Raw genomic sequence first — 17,804 nt, 5'->3', positions numbered from 1 at the left:
GTCCATGATTGTGTGTTCTTTTTTTAATGTTGTCCATGAACCTTTACCTGTGTGCCACTTGCTGGAGACCTCTGCCGAGATTACACTCATATTCAGGCAAATCAGTTTGCACAGCTTCACAATATGCACCCTACCCCAGTTGTATATAACATCCCTGATAAACGTCTACTGCCTTGCTCATGTTAGGATGCTTATCTCACACAGACACCTTCCCCATTGATATGTCACCTTGTGTGACAGTCACATAATACAAATTTTCATTGTTCAGTCCCTACTGCAACATATTGATATGTGATTGGTGTTGCTGCTACAACTGTCTTCCATTGACAAACCCTCATCAGCTGTACATTAGGTTTTTCACGTGTCCTCTTTCCCTATGTTCATCCGTACAATTCATCTGTGTGCCCCTATTCAATAGACACACTTACTCTGAGTGTTCATTTTACATGGTATTCCATGTACTCTTACAGAATGCCAGGAATGGGATTTCACAATACTCTGTACTGTATACACTGTCCTGTACTGTGTTTGGACCATATACATAATTAACATACTTTTCAACTGTTCATATTTTTGTAGTATGATCAGAATTTTGACTTATATGTTTTGGTCTGTTCCTTATAAAATCTGTGGTTTGCTGACATCACTGGAATTATCTCAGGACTGATGTCACTAAATAATTACATACATTTAACTTTCAGATTTTAAATCCTTCAGAAAATGTATCTTAACAGAAACCTTGTTATTCTAGCACATTTCTGAAGAGCAAATATGTCAAATCTGTCCCTATTTCTGGGTAATTGTCCCTCCATTATGTTGGGCTTTGTCCAGACTTCTTGCACTAAGAGATTGAATCCTATAACAACTATATATGTTAAGCCCTGGTGATCATTGTGGCATTCCGTGCAATCATGGTAACCAACTCTGCTCTAATGTAAACAAGATTGCTATCCATGTTGCTTTCCATGGTTTCCTGGCCAGCAACACTGTTACTAGCCTCGAAACTGCACTTATTTACATTTAAACTCAGTGCACAGCAAGAATATGTAATGAGCGCTGCTGCTCATCGTACATCTCTGCGCAAACATGAAAACTCCGTGTAGACTTCACACAAAGCCTGCACAGAGTTTACTGAATCCCAGGGCATAGCTACTCCATTCTTGAAATGAAAATGTTATCAAATATAATTTCAGGAGTTATTTTTATTACAATATAACTAAAATATTTTGAATATTCTTTTTTTTAAGTAAGTCATCTACTCAGTCTAGTAAAGTAAATACAAAACACTTCTAAAATGTTTTAAATATGAACATTGCTGAGGCTGTAAAGGAATAAACTGACTAGATATCAAAATAGCAGTGTCACTATATAAAAATATCCTACAATATGACCTGGCTTCAGTGTTAATCAGTCTAAGAGAATTCTCCCCAGAAAGAAAATGCATTATATACCCACATAACACAAAGAGTCTTTAAAATATGATGGTCTTCTTGTCAATGGAACATCAGGCCACAGCTTGCTTGTCAAAATCAAATAGATCAGATACCAAGCTTAATTTAAAAAATAAAATAAAATCCAATGGCAAGCATCAAGCCCAGGTGACTGCTGTCACTTTAATGGGTTTCAAAAAAGGGTGATGTATTGCCAAAGTCTTTTCCCTCATCTTTAACATTAATCACAGCATCCTTGATCTTTATAACCTTATTTACAGATGGGAGATGGTACAATTCAGTGAAAGGCAAATCATGGCGTACATTCTCCCTGATCCCAGCTCCAACAAATCCCAACTCTCAAAGAAGTTTTACCTGAAGCAGCACTAGTGCAATCTCATACTTGTGTGGGGTACTTTTATCAACTTTACTGAAGACTGCTGTTTTCATCATGGCTTTGCAGCCATGGAGTTAGTATATGTAAGCATGGGGTCTGAAGAGATAAATCCCATCTCTGCAAAAAAAAAAAAAAAAAAAAAAAAAACTTCAATAGAGCTATCACCTGAATTTTTGATATTTATGTTTCAGTGTTTAAATCATCTAGTTTGGCATTGAGAGGTATAGTCTGAAGACTTATGGTAAGCCACATTGTGCTTAACTAAAGCAGTGTTTGTTCTGGCCCACTTGTTTCAGTCACAGAGACAGTCCTATTTTAAGGCTGTGTACCCTGTTCTACCTCTTGGTGTCTTATTTTTGCCTTATTGATAACAGTCATGGGGTTGCTAGTTTGTCTGGTTTGAGTTTCATCTAAAATATTGGTGGTAACTTCTTACTATAGCTGTAATTTTCCATAAGGCTTACTAGGAGATACCACTTGTTGGATGGATGACATCTCTGTAACCCCTCAACCTGGAATAAACGTATCGCTTTCTGTGTTTGCAGTTTTAACTCCTTTGCCCATGTTGATCATGATTCATTCCTGCAGCATCATTATCCAGTATCATAGTGAAGTTATTCACCTATGGTGAATGGCTAAGTCACTGAGAATTGCTTGAACTGAATGTTTTTAATATGTAGTCCATTCTCTGAGAGGGTGGACATAGGAATGCCAAATACCAAGAATATTTTTCTTGCCTGGTGGACAACTGCCATTAATAGGCTTTACAAGGGTCTATATCACATAGATGAAGTCTTATAACTTCGAACACCTGATGTTTGAACCATTATGTTCGAAGTTACAAAACTTCGACTATGGATAAAAAAAAAAAAAAAAACAACGGAAAACAAAATAAACTGTTTTAAGCAGGGGTCAAGCCCCCCTGCACCCCCACACCCCCACTACTTAAATATACCAACTCCGGGATTGCACCCCATTAAACAAAATGGAAACCTCCACTTATGGAGATTTCCATTGAAGTGCTCGAACTTTTACAAATTCAAACTTATGGTCCCGACTATATGAGGTTCGAACTTGTAAAAGTTCGACTACGTGATAAGAACTGTAGAATATGAACAGCCAAAGCATGTGTTTGGGGGAATTGAGTATGTGACAGTTTTTATGTATTAAAATATACTGTGTACTGTGAACTTTGAATGAACTCTGAGCAACGAGAAAGTACTGAAAAACAAGAGTCTGCCTGAAAGCAGGAAATGTGCCTTTTATGGAAGTACATCCGATTTTCTTTCTCTGCCCAGAGATATGATGATGTGAATTGTCTTATGTTTACGGGTGAACTTTTGATTGGTTAATTGCCCTTCATAATAATCTAATTGGTTAATTTTTTATATTTTTGTACTGTCAGCAATATCACCAGTATATAAGCTTGTTTATTCCTTTGTTCGGGGATTCTCCCTGATACTTTCCATGAGGCTCTCACACGTGTGTACTGTAGTTAATAAAAACCACTGAAAGAGAGAAAGAAACTATTTGTCCTCATTTTTAAAGTATTGTGTAACGTAACAATTGGTGCCGTTTACTCAGATCTGAATTGAGAACAAGCTGCAGCAGTCAGGAAGTGGACAAAATACTGCTAATGAAAGGGCCCATAATAGAATTTTCTGTTTCTGCAGTGTTTCTTTCATTTCTCTGTATTTGCCTGCCTTAAAGATTTGAAATTTTTTTTTTTTATTTATGCAGGAAAAGATATGATTTCTCTCATTCAGTTGTTTTGTGGTAAGTGGCATGCATTTCTCTTTTGCTATTAAATGTGCAGTATGAGTGTGGGTTAATAAGGAAATACTGGCGATATACATATGAAAGGAGGAATGATAGTGGGCTAACAAGACGTTTATATAACGCCTTAGCTAAACCTGTGTTAAACGAGTATAGCTTATTGAGTGAAAATGGGAGCGAGTGCGGGAAAAATAACAGAGCCAGAAAGAGGTACACCAGCTGGTTATATGTTTTATCGTTGTGTCCCGGGACAGTTGCATGTTTTTAAATCAGTGGATCGCCCTTACTAAAAATGACGGTGACCTTGCTTTTCCCAAAAATGGTAGTTTTAATAAAGATATATTGACTAATTTGCAAAAGAAATTAAAAAAGAAAGGAAGAATACCAGGGTTGTGCTGGGAAGCTTTTAATGATTGGATGTGTGAAGCTAAAGAAAGGGAGAAGGACTCGGTCGTCAGTAGTCTTAAGGATAATCAAAAGAAACTAAAAGAGCAGATAAAGGAACTGCGACATACTGCGAGTAATCTAGATGTAGCAAACGGTAAACGCTTAAAGGAAACGCCCTTTAAGGGATTATATCCTGTACAAGAATTAAGTAAATTACAAATAACTGAATCATCTGAAGATGATAACCCCTGGTTCCCCTCACCCCCTACGGCTCCTCCACCGCTATATTAGCCTTCACAGGTTCAAGATGGAGCAGTGAGCTCCACAACAGAGGGCGAAGGCCAGCGGGGAGAAGAGCAGACCGCACCCGACTCTGGAAGCGGAAATCAGGCAATGGGAGGTCAGTCTAGCAGACCGCTTATAGAACAACCTGACCAAACAGATACAGGTAAACCATCACCTAGACTAACCCGTTCGAAAACAAAAAAGCAGCAGAAAAGAAAAGCACAAATGCTTTTTGACCCTAGGTTTAGCCAGCCGAACAAATATCACAATAAAAAAAGCTGTATATTTACGCAAGGGTAAATATTACAAACAATGTCCAATTGTGATTGAAGACAATGATGGCTACAGTGGTCCGGACAAATCTAATCCAGATTTTGACTCTGAATTGGGCACTAGCCCATCAGATGAAGAGGGAGTATTCCCATTGAGAGAAGTCCCAAACCCAGCACATGCTAGAGATGTGGGACAACCGGCTACTGTGATGGTACCTAGGTCGTGGTCAGCAGTTGATTTTCAAGTGATCACTAAATCACTTCCCCCTATTTGTAATAACCCAGCGAAGTTTCAAAGTGTATTGGCAGGACATATCTGTTTGCAAAATCCTACCATAGAAGAGGTTAGAGCTGTCCTCCAATACGCTGTCCCAGCTGATCTGATGAAATGTATCTGGGATCATGCTAACATTCCTACCCCAATACCGAAGCACAACACAGAAGGGGAGAATGGATTTGAAGCGGTTAGGCAATGTATAGTTGATGCTATCACTGTAATAGTGCCACCTACCCCCAATTGGTCGAAAATTAAATCAGTCATGCAGAAAGAGGATGAGCCTATAGACGAATACTTAAATCGACTCACTGAAGCCTTTGAGGCATATTCCGGGTACCCAGAGCCCACCGAAAGACCAGCACAAAGCGGGCTGTCAGCTGCCTTTGTAGATGGGTTATGCCCTCAGGTGAGAGACAAGCTAAAGGAAGTATGTTTAAATTGGCCCAGTTTGGGCCTACATGAGTTAGTCCAGCAGGTACAATACCTATCTGACAATTTATCCAAAGAAAAGAAGGATTTACAGGAGAAATTAATAAAAGCACAAATCCAAATGTGTAGCGCTTTTGGTCAACGGGGTAGAGGACGAGGGAGAGGGAGGGGTGGACGCCAAGGAGCAGGAAATCAGAATAGACAAAACTGGCAGGGAACACAGTCGGCTCCACCCCAGAATTCTAGTAATCAGACAGAGTGTTTCAACTGTGGCCAAGTAGGCCATTGGAAAAATGAGTGTCCATATTTGGCTGAGCAACCTGCACCATACACCATTACCATATGTCGCAACAGTGGAATTCTAGCTGGACGCCGTCAAATTGACATAATCCACAATGAAGGTTCCCTGAACAGAAACAACAGCAATTTTGTCCTTTTATTCCTGTGGATCAGGATGGACCACATGTTATGTTACTGGTTAAAAATAAACCCTATCCATTTTTAATTGATACCAGAGCAACTAAATCCATGCTAGCTGGCAAAGCAGCCATGAATGTTACCCTCTCCGACAAAATAACTAGAGGGGTGGGTGTCTCTGGTATACCTATTGAGTATTCCGAAACTATTCTAGTCCCAGTAATTTTGGGACCTCTGCAGGATAACCATGCATTCTTAGTAGGACCCTCAGCACCTTTAAATCTATTAGGAAGAGACTTGCTTTGCAAAATGGGGGCCACCATTTTTTGCACAGCTGATGGAGTTTATCTCTAAGTATCTTCAGACCAACAGGATAGTACCCTGGCAGCTTTAGATGACTCCGTCATTTTACAGACGATGTGTATCCGGCCAAATTCTGACAGAAACGAGTATTTACATTCCCTACCCTCCCACCTGTGGACTACTCATGACAATGATGTAGGGCTTTTGACATCAGCTATTCCTGTAAAAATAACCCTAAAACCAGGTGCAAAGTTACCGCGAGTACCACAGTACTCTTTGACAGCTGAGGCTATATCTGGTATTGCCCCTGTTATTTCTGCATTAGAAAATCAAGGGATCATAGTACTCACCACAAGCCTGTGTAACACTTCAATATTACCGGTGAAGAAACCTAGCAAACGAGCTTACAGATTTGTGCAAGACTTGTGGGAAGTTAATAAAGCTGTTTTGCCTGTTTTCCTGATTGTACCAAACCCAGCTACTATTTTGAGCTGTATTTTACCTACTGCAAAATGTTTTACGGTAATAGATATTTCATCAGCTTTTTTCTCTATTCCAGTACATCCCGATAGTCAGTATTTATTTGCATTTACCTACAAAGGCCAGCAGTATACTTGGACTCTATTGCCCCAAGGATATGTAGAATCCCCAACCTTATTTTCTAGAGAGATGCATAGACAGTTACAGGATCTGCAACTACCATCACGTTCAGTTCTAATCCAATATGTGGATGATATTCTTATAGCTTTGCCGGACAGTAACTCATGTAGGGAAGATTCCATTCTAGTGTTAAACTTTTTGGCTACACGAGGGTTTAAAGTAAATAGATCGAAATTACAATTCTGTCAGGAAAAGGTACAGTATTTGGGACATATTATTACAATGGGTTCTTGTCAAATACTCCCAAATCGTATAACTTCTATTCAAAATGCCCCACACTCTGTAACTCAGAGGCAGCTTCGAAGATTCCTTGGCCTAGCAGGATACTGCAGACAATGGGTGCCTAATTTTTCAGAAATTTCAGTCTCCTTGTTACAACTCCTAAAAAAGGACATTACGGAAACCTTTACCCTGGACATCACAACACGATGAGGCTTTTCAGGCTATCAAGACAGCCTTGGTAAATCCTCATGCCTTAGGGTTGCCAGATTATTCCAAACCTTTTGTTTTCTTTTTCTGTGAGCGAAACAAGACTGCCTTGGGTCTCCTAGCCCAGCAACGCACTGGAGGCTACCGACCTATTGATTACTACAGCACTCAGCTAGATCCGGTTGCCTCTGGTTACCCAGCTTGCTTATGGGCTGTGGCAGCCACTGCTGTCTTGGTTGACATGGCGGCTCCACTAACCCTGGGACATGCTACTATATTAGCAGTCCCACATGCAGTTCAAGCGTTACTTTTGAAAACAAAAACACAGTATCTTTCAAATGCACGTCATTACTAAGTATGAATTAAGTTTAATAAATAACCCTGCCCTGCAAGTCATACGCTGCCCACCACTGAACCCTGCATCTTTAATACCAACATTGGATGAGGGCGAACCACATTATTGTGTGCTTGTAGTTAACTCTGTTCTTTCTCCTAGGTTACACTTGTATGACACTCCTTTGCAAAATCCTGATTTGGTTCTTTTTGTTGATGGATCCTGCTTACGAACAAACTCCGGAGAATTCTAAGCAGCTTGGTCAGTCTGTACTCTGACTGAAGTTTTAAGGTCAGTGCGATTACCCCCAGGCACTTCTGCGCAGGCTGCGGAACTAGTGGCATTATTGAATGCATGCAAAATAGCTAAGGACAAGTCTGTTACTATATATACTGTCTCCCGATATGCCCATGGTGTTGTTCATGATTTTGGTATACTTTGGAAGGAACAAGGGTTTTTAACTTCTTCCGGAGTACCCGTTAAAAACATTTTTATATCAATAACTTGCTACAAGATTTATTGTTACCATCTGAACTTGCTGTTGTTAAATGTGCAGCCCATCAATCTAATGACTCTTTTGAAACTAAGGGCAATAATTTAGCTGACTGGGCTGCTAAACAGGCTGCTCTCTCACAAACTGTTCAGGGACATTTTTTGCAGCCTTTGCAACCAATGGTTAATTTTGATACCACAGTGTTAAAAGCTTTACAGGATGAAGTTCCAGAATCAGAAAGGAGAACATGGCTGGCTCAAGGTTGTTTTAAATGCTCAGATTTCATTTGGCAACATCCAGATGGCAGACTGTTCTGCCCAATGTCCATGTTAAATTCTCTTATTAAAGCGTATCACTTGCCAGCTCATGTTGGGGTACAAGCGTTAATAAAACAAATCCAAAAGAATTGGTTTGCCCCAGGACTTTCTGCTTCTGTACAGCATTTTTGAGCACGTGCTCCATTTGTTTACAGTATAACATTTCAAAAGGCACTATGGCTCCCGCACAACCACTGCCAAAACCATTGGGACCATTTTGCGCTTTGCAATGGGATTTTATTGAACTTCCACCTTGTGCTCGTTTCAAATATGTTTTAACTGTTGTTGATGTTTTTTCTGGGTGGTTAGAAGCCTACCCATGTGTAAAAAATGATGCTATTTCAGTTGCTAAGAAACTTTGTTATGAATTGATACCTCGTTTTGGTGTTCCCTGTCAAATATATTCAGACCGTGGAACACATTTTACTGCTCAGTTAATTGATTCACTGTGTAAAATGTTAGGCATCACTCTAAAATTTCATTGTCCATATAGACCACAGGCATCAGGTATTATTGAGCGCATGAATCAGACTCTGAAAACCAGACTAGCAAAAATTACTACTGAAACGGGCCTAACTTGGGTACAGGCCCTACCTTTAGCCCTACTCTCTATGAGAGCGCAAGTACATCCTACTATAGGTCTTTCTCCTCATGAAATCCTCATGGGCCACCCTATGCATATGCCCATGACTCCACCACCACCCTTTTCTGAGTATGATGCATTTGATCATGATATTCTTAGGTATTGCACTTCTCTTGTTTCTTTTTTACAGTTTCATCATCGCCAGGTAGCAGCGGCTCAACATATCCCTGATCCTTTCCTGTTCTCGACACTACAACAAGGAGATTGGGTGTATGTCAAGTCATTCTCTTGAAAAACAGTGCTTCAACCACGCTGGAAGGGGCCCTTCCTGGTTCTATTGATGACATCATCAGCGGTTCGACTACAAGGCTCACCCACCTGGATTCACATATCGCACGTCAAGAAGGTCATCCCATCGGAAGGTCAACAACCTTTATCTTTTGCTACTCCTGGTTCTCCACCTATTGCTACTCGAACTCGAAGTCATACTGTACCAGCACCTGACAATGCCTGATGTTTATCCATTTGGACAACCTCACTCTCCCGACACAATACAGGTGCAATCACCATTTCCACAAAAGTACTGCACAACTATTTTGGTGGTTATTCTTGTCGTTTTGATATTTTTACTGTGGCCATTTCTATTTCCTACTTCAACTATGCCTCATGACAAACGAGCTGCGTGGCATCCACTTTTCAACACCTACCAAGCCATTAAATACACTTATGCGTCATCCCTCAATATCTCGGACTGTTGGATTTGTACTGCTATTCCTACTGTTCATGGGGGATTCATGCTAAATATAGTCCCTTTAGGGATTAATGAAACCTGGATGAATTTGATCTACAATACCTCAGATGTTATTTCAAAGGACAAGATAGCATTACAGTTGTCCCTACACCAAAACGGAACTGTGTGTTTTCAAAAACTTGGTAAAACTAGAGTCGGGTGGAGCCATTGTAACAAAACAGTGGTACATAACTGCACTGCAGACAATTCGGGTTGTGTATCAGATTTCTCACCTATAAAAAGATTTGTTAAAAACTCTATAGCTAACTTTTCCCAGAAAACAGAAACTGTTTATTGGAAAATATTCCAAGGACTGCAGGATGCTGGGGATCACTTCAAGTCTATCAACATCACCATTAAAGTAGAAAATTGTTATTTTGTGTGTGGAAGAAAAGCATATAAATGGCTATCAGGAAACTGGTCTGGCAGCTGCTTCCTGGGCTACCTAGTTCCAGCTATTCAACATGTATCTGCATTACCTAAAGGGAAAATTCGGAACGTTCGAGAGGTCAAGAAGCCTACTAACCCTGTAGGTAAAGTTGATGCCTCATGGATCTATCATCATGATTTAGCTTCTGCTAGCACCAAAGGACTGTCCCACATGGACTTGGGTGATAATGTCATATCATGGGCTGGTATAATTCCATCATACGGAGCAGTGAAATCAATTTGGGAACTGAAAAAGCTATCTAAATTGCTTGAAATATTAAGTAATGCTACATTTTCTGCCTTAAAACTAGTGACTGATGAATTGACTGCTATGAGAGCTGTAGTACTCCAAAACTGTATGGCTCTTGATTTCACCCTAGCGGCAAAAGGAGGAACTTGCGCTTTTATCCAAGAGGAGTGCTGTACATTTATTCCTGATAATCAGCACAAAATTGAAAGCCATCTTGAACTGATTCAAAGAATTTCCGAACTCTCGAAGGCCAAAGAGGCCGATAGTTCCACATGGGCATGGTTAACCAACCTGTTCTCAGGCTGGGGAGGTGGACTGTTGAAGTTGATCTTATTGATTGCAGTATTAGCAATTGTTGCTTTTCTTGTCTTATTCCTAATCAAAGCACTGATCTTGAAATTAATGACTTCAAAAACTGTGAAGAAAGTGCCTAAATTTTATATGCCTGCAGCTATAAATGTAGATGAGGAAATGACAATGTTTTCTAATAATGAAAAGACCAGTAGCATGGTTATGCTAGATTTGGGACAAATGTATGATAGGTTAAATGATGATGCTTACACAGCATCAAATGGGGTATTGTAGAATATGAACAGCCAAAGCATGTGTTTGGGGGAATTGAGTAAGTGACGGTTTTTATGTATTAAAATGTACTGTGTACTGTGAACTTTGAATGAACTCTGAGCAACGAGAAAGTACTGAAAAACAAGCGTCTGCCTGAAACCAGGAAATGTGCCTTTTATGGAAGTACATCCGATTTTCTTTCTCTGCCCAGAGATATGATGATGTGAATTGTCTTATGTTTATGGGTAAACCTTTGATTGGTTAATTGCCCTTCATAATAATCTAATTGGTTCATTTTTATATTTTTGTACTGTCAGCAATATCACCAGTATATAAGCTTGTTTATTCCTTTGTTTGGGGAGTCTCCCTGGTACTTTCCATGAGGCTCCCACACGTGTGTACTGTAGTTAATAAAAACCACTGAAAGAGAGAAAGAAACTATTTGTCGTCATTTTTAAAGTATTGTGTAACGTAACAGAACCCTTTACAATAAGAGGAAGAAATTGCTGTCTAAGAGTAAGAGGAAGCGAGCTCTAAACTGGAAATATTCTCTCCTCAGCTTAAACAAGCAAATAAGACTTCTTGTGAAGTCCTCCAAAGCAAACTATGAATCCAAATTAGCTTCCTCAACTAAGACCAACCATAAGGTGAACTTTAGTTACATCTATAACATAAAAGGAAGGGCAGAGATTTGTGCCAAACTGGTAGTTAATGATACCATATATACTGAGCCTGTGGACATAGCTAACCTGTTAGCCGACAGGTTCTGTGAAAACTTCACTCCCCTGTCCCCATCACATGTGCCCTATGATATCCCTACCACCTGTTCTCTACCTTGTATCTCTAAAGAGCAGGTCATAAACTCCCTGTCTAAGGCCAAAAACACAGCACTTATGGGACCTGATAACATCCCAGGTTGCGTCCTACATGGGCTCAAACAAGAATTAGCAACACCACTGGGTACTCTTTTCAATCATAGTCTAAGCACCGGCTTCATCCCAGCTGAATAGAAAATGGCCACCGTTATCCCATTGCACAAAGGTGGTGCTTCTACTGACCCTAGGAACTATAGACTTATTAGCTTGATTAGCCTTATCTGCAAGGCCATGGAGCAAATCAAGGTAATCTCCAAACACTTGACCCAACTCAGTTTGGATTTGTCAAAGGGAGATCACGCCTGTTAAACCTGGTGGACATCTTCAAGACAGTCACCAAGGCCCTGGATGAGGGGAAATCTGTACATACAGCCTACCTAGACTTAGCCAAGGCTTTTGACACTATTCCCCACTCAAGCATCATTGACAAACTAATGCAGCTATGTATCAACTCTTATATCATTAGATGAGTCGCTAACTGACTTACTGATAGAACCCATATAGTCAAAATAGAGGAATCCACCTCCAACAGCAGACCCGTAACCAGTGGTGTTCCACAGGGATCATTCCAGGGACCTCTACTGTTTGGAATCTATTTCTCCAAAGTACAAGCTAAAACTAAAGGTCTGTGACTGACAAAGTTTGTTGATGACTGCAAACTGGGAGTGGTTATGGAATCTCCAAATGATGTCAACATCCTGCAAGAAGGTCTTAAACAAACAAATGATTGGTGCCAAAGTCATGGCTTTAAACTCAATGCAAAAAAATGCATTATCATCCCTTTCAGTATATCCAATGTCCCTGCTACACATCAATAACAACACTCTAAGTATGCACTCAGTGGTGAAATACCTGGGCACACAGGTTGACAGCAACCTTACCTTTGATCACCATGTCTCCACAGTGGTAAGAAGGGCATTCTGTATTGCTCATCTCATAAGGAAGGCATTACATCCAGAAAAAAAGAAGTTATAACCTCTCTGTACTCTTCCCCTCATCAGGCCAATAATCGAGTACAACTCCCCTTTTGGTTTGTAGCAATTGGAGAGACAACAAAGGTTCCTCACAAGGAAAATTCAAGGTCTTCAGCATCTGTCCTACGTGGATCATCTGAAATCACTGTCACTTTATTCTGTTTCATACAGACTACTCAGAGGTGATCTATACCTTGCACATAAGGCAATCTTTGACCCTGCTGCATATCTGCAAGTCAAATGGTACACAGATTACTCACTCTAAAAACCTTAACCTGGTATGTGGAATTAATAAAACTTGCTGGAGGGACAGATTTGTCTTCCAGAGGTTACCACACCTTTGGAACGGACTCCCACTTCATGTCAAACAGAGCACCTCATTGGTCCTCTTCAAACGCAATCTGGACGATTGGATGGGTAACTGTAAATTAAACCTGGGGGTTCCACCTTTGTCCCTCTTGTACAGGGGCAATCGGTGCTGATCATGGAAATAAGGGTAGAACTTGGCTAGGCTTGTAAGGGGCCTAGGGACTTTAGCTTAGTAACTGCCTATGATCCTATCAATGTATAACATTTCTGGTAAAGGTAGAAGTCATCAGTAGTACTGCATAATATATAAAATATTTATCAATCAAAATTAAAAGATAATCCTTGGGATTAATTAACAATTGTGCAGGCTTTGAACTAAGCCTACATGATTTCAGCATGTTAGCAAGGTGAGCAGGAGGGCTCACTGAATATGCATGCTGCTCATCATTTCTACATATTTGCAAGCACATTTTTGTAGCTAGCAATAGTGTTTGCAGCCATGGAAAGGTGCTTGTAAGCATGAACACAGAAGGTAAACAAAACAGCTTGCCTATAGGCAAACCAAATATACAAGCATGCGCTGTAGCCCAGAAATATTAAGAGCAAGTATAGTGAAAGCATTCTGAAGGAGGAGAAGTGAAATGAGGGAATTGTCCACAAATAGTATTGGTAGTACTCCGGAAGTAATTAAGAGGGGAGAGGAAATGGGGAAAATGTAGTCAGAAACTATGTAAATATGCTGAAGTTCCAAAGAAACATTTCTAACATATAAGCACTGCCATATTGATGCAATAATAGTTAATCTCAATGACAATACTTGGCATGCACATAAAGAAAAACTGACATGCTAAATGAGAGATGGACATAAAGCTGCAGTGTAACAAAGGGGAGGTAATGTGATATACATATTAACAAAATGCTGATTTGACATAACAGCAAGGACAGTAGATACATAATGGGATACATGTATACACTGCAATTATTGCATATGAGATGTATAATACAGGGAATGTATGTATGCTAGCTGACGCCATTGCTATATACTCCACTTCAGCATGAATACAGAAGAAGACATGAACCTTACAGCTGCTGTGTCATGCATATCAGAAATGTTATTGTACCTGTAGGAAAGTGGTTTATTACCTATAAACATGTAATAGACATGTATGTGTTGTATAGTCATGTAAATGATAAATGGTAATATAAAAACATTCAACATACATAAATGACACATGACAGCACAAATCAGATGACATTTCATGCTTTCAAATTTTCCACTGGCAAATGGCACACATCTCATATATCATTGTACTGAACATGTTCACAAGATATTACAGGGAACAGTAGCATAACAGAAATTCAACAGCACCAATACACAAGATAGTTTCATAACAGAGGCCCAGTCACAGTTTCTGATGATCTGGCAGCATGCCATACAATGAGGAACTTTTTTTGGAAGCCATCATCTGCCATTAAGCTGTACAGTGTGAAGGAAAGAGTTGCAGTAATAAAGACATGTTTGGATGGAGATATGCAATACACATCATAATTATTTCAGAAATAAGTAATGCCTGTGAGTAGTGAATGACATAATAAACATTAGCATCTTGTCATTTTCAAACATGTGCCAGGACAGATATCAGAGAGATGCATATCAATCATGGACACCACAGAACTACACATATTGTTATGTAATGAAGAACTCCATTGAAGGGCTTACAGCCCTTTCCAGTCAAAAGGGGTATGGATGCTCTACCGTGTAGGACAAGACTTGAAAAAGGTGGTCCTCTGATTGTGCCATAACTATTTTCTGTGTGTAAGCTACTGCTGTCTGACACGCAGGTGTTACCAGATTCAAACCCCTACCTATGATACTAGGATCTCTACAGACTTCTGCAATGACTGTGTGTGCCACAGGTAATAGCAATGGAGGCTGTAGCAAATAACTGAAATCAATGAGTGAATTAAGAAAGGACTTACGAATATAATGTCAACAATCAGATTTAGTCAGAATGCTGAAAAGGAGCTACACATGTTACTGTCTACACAAAAGTGAGCAGTACAGTATCAATACTTCTTTGCCAAGGAAGCTGTTTCCATTATGTAGTACACGCACAGTCCCTGAACTGAACCACATTGTATCTATGTAGTTCTGCTATACAAACCAGTACTCAATGCTCATGCCACAGGAGCACTCACAGCATGACATGCCCAGAATAACCATTTCAATATCATGCAATCACATATAATTATATATCATTGTTCAACATAAAATGGATACAAATAACTAGATAATTCTTTTTGTATAACATCAGTTCATTCATATAATATTGCCCTTTTCGGGAACTGAACAAGCTATGTAAGTCTACTGACTAAATGGCATATGGATGAAATGCAAGCACCACAGCAGAAGTCTTTATAAAGTACTAGCAATAATTGACAACAATTCTTATTTTTCTTAACATTGATTGTTTAATTCATATTGTACCTGTAAATACTATGAGTTTAGTTGCACTTCTGTATTTACTGTTATACAATTACTTGTTTATAACTTCTGTTATTGTGGAGCTTTTTACAATTACTTGTTTATAACTTTTATTATTGTGGAGCTTTTCTCCCCAGGACTCCATTGAAAACGGGTTCTTCTTGGCCCAGTGGACCATCCTGGCAAACAAACTGCAAATAAATAAAAATAAATAAGTGTGACAGTCCACCAATGCTAAGTCATTACATCATATGATTGCGCCACAAACAATCTCTTTGGGCTAAAAGGGACAGGGGAGGCTTCTCCCACTGTAAATGTACACAGCATAACTGTGATGGATGCCATTCATGCATTATTTATAATGCCATACAATGGTAATAGTCATTAAATGTGGATTTTGAACACTTTTCCATTTGCCTGAGAAAAATGCATATTGTAGAGGATGAATGCACCACAGTAAAAATGTCACTACAGTTTTGAAATATGTCGGTAAGTCAAGGTATTACATCATGTTATTGCTGCAAGGGACATGTGTGCCTGCAATTGCACAGCATAAAGAATATTGTCTCATTCCCTTGTGCCAGAGGAAAATAATTACTATAAATGCTATGTAAAGAAAATGTAATCATATATCATTACCCTGAATAAAATCATTGTTATGTGGGAAATTATCATAGCTTGTTGTATGAAGAATCAATATCTAGACGTGTACACAGCAGATGTGTTTGACAACAGTGTTAGTGACATTTACAGTCACAATAAGACTGACACAATGTAGTTTGAGCAAGAATGTCTGGATGTGAACTAACTAGCTAAGATCACAAACTGCAGAATAGTGCCTGAATTGCAAGCACCATATGGCATGTCATTGTACAACTCTGACAGTACCCAGTTGAATGGATGACACCATCATTGTTTATTAGTTGGATGTTTATGCTAAAAAGTGGTTGAATGGCTCAATAACACTGTACAGCTACACATCATATATGTATTTGTAGAGTAGTCTGCATAGTATGAGAGTGAAAGACATATTCACAGCTGGACTCAAACCTCTTACCTATGTAGGTACACAATCTACAAATCACAATATCAAAGTCTCACACCACAGCAGAAGTCGCACTACAACAGTGAGATACTGCAGTTATGTAAGCATTATGTAGTCATTGTGGTTTCAAAAATGTATTTTCCTCTCGGGATGCTAGAATTTTCTAGTTTAACACTGTGGCACTGAAAATACATCTCATAAGTGGTAATCTACATAAAGGTGGTTGTGAGGTAGACAGCTGTATATGACAGTAATCACAGTCACACTATTTAAGAAACGATGGACTCAAACCACCTGCCTATAGTATTTATGCAATCTATAGAGCACAGTATCAGTGGCCAGCACCACTAGAGAATTCTGAATATAACTGAGGCATACAGCATCTATGAAGGGATGACATCAGCAGTGTATTGCCAAGGAGATGTGTGTTAAAATGTCTTTTACAGCCATCTGTGGTTGTAAATGTTGTCACTGCAAATGTGTGTAAACCAATTCTGAACTCATTTACACTCTTACACACACTCTTAGAAGGTAATCACTGCTGTATTTGAATCTCCTACCTATCTAGTTGTTCATTCTAGAGAACAGGGTAAGAAATGCAAGTGCCACAAGTGGTCTGATGTTTAAAGTGTAAGAGTGCACTTTAGAACAAATGACCTCATCATTATGTTTAGAGAAGATGTTGCTATGAAAAGTGGAATAAGGGAATTGGGGGACTCATCAACCTGTCAATTTCCCCATGTATGTCAATTTATTTCAACTTTTGTGGAAGTTATACCTACCTAACTCCACAGCCGTTACACAGATGAGTCCAATACTGTGAGATTTGGACATTCTGTCTAGTTAGTTACATAATTTACAGGTCATTGCATTAAATTCATGCACTGCAGTAGACCTCTGACTACACAGGAGAGAGATACAGCATCTTTGAGGAGATGACACCACCTGTTTGTTGTACAAACACTGCTATGGTTAAAACTCAGTACGTTTCCAGGCAAAACATGTCACTTGAGTGGAATGATACACATTGCATGTGTGACTGAAAGCATTTCAATGTATTATGATTTCTACTTACATATGGTAGTTAGTGCTGTATTCCAACCACCTACCTAAGTAATTACACATTCTTAAAATCACTATATGAACCACAGGTGCCCCAGGAGAAGTCTGACTTCCATAGTGTGAGAGTGCACCTTAGAAAGAATGACCTCATCATTGAATTGCAGAGAAGATGTAGTTGTGAAAGGTGGGATAAGGGGATGCTGGAGTCATTTAGCAGTTTGAAATGTTTCTC

Source organism: Protopterus annectens, chromosome 1.part2, assembly GCF_019279795.1.
Source record: "Protopterus annectens isolate FY-2018-M chromosome 1.part2, PAN1.0, whole genome shotgun sequence".
NCBI classification, from domain to species: domain Eukaryota; kingdom Metazoa; phylum Chordata; order Ceratodontiformes; family Protopteridae; genus Protopterus; species Protopterus annectens.
The sequence above is the reverse complement of the archived record's forward strand: the minus strand, read 5'-3'. Positions refer to the sequence as shown.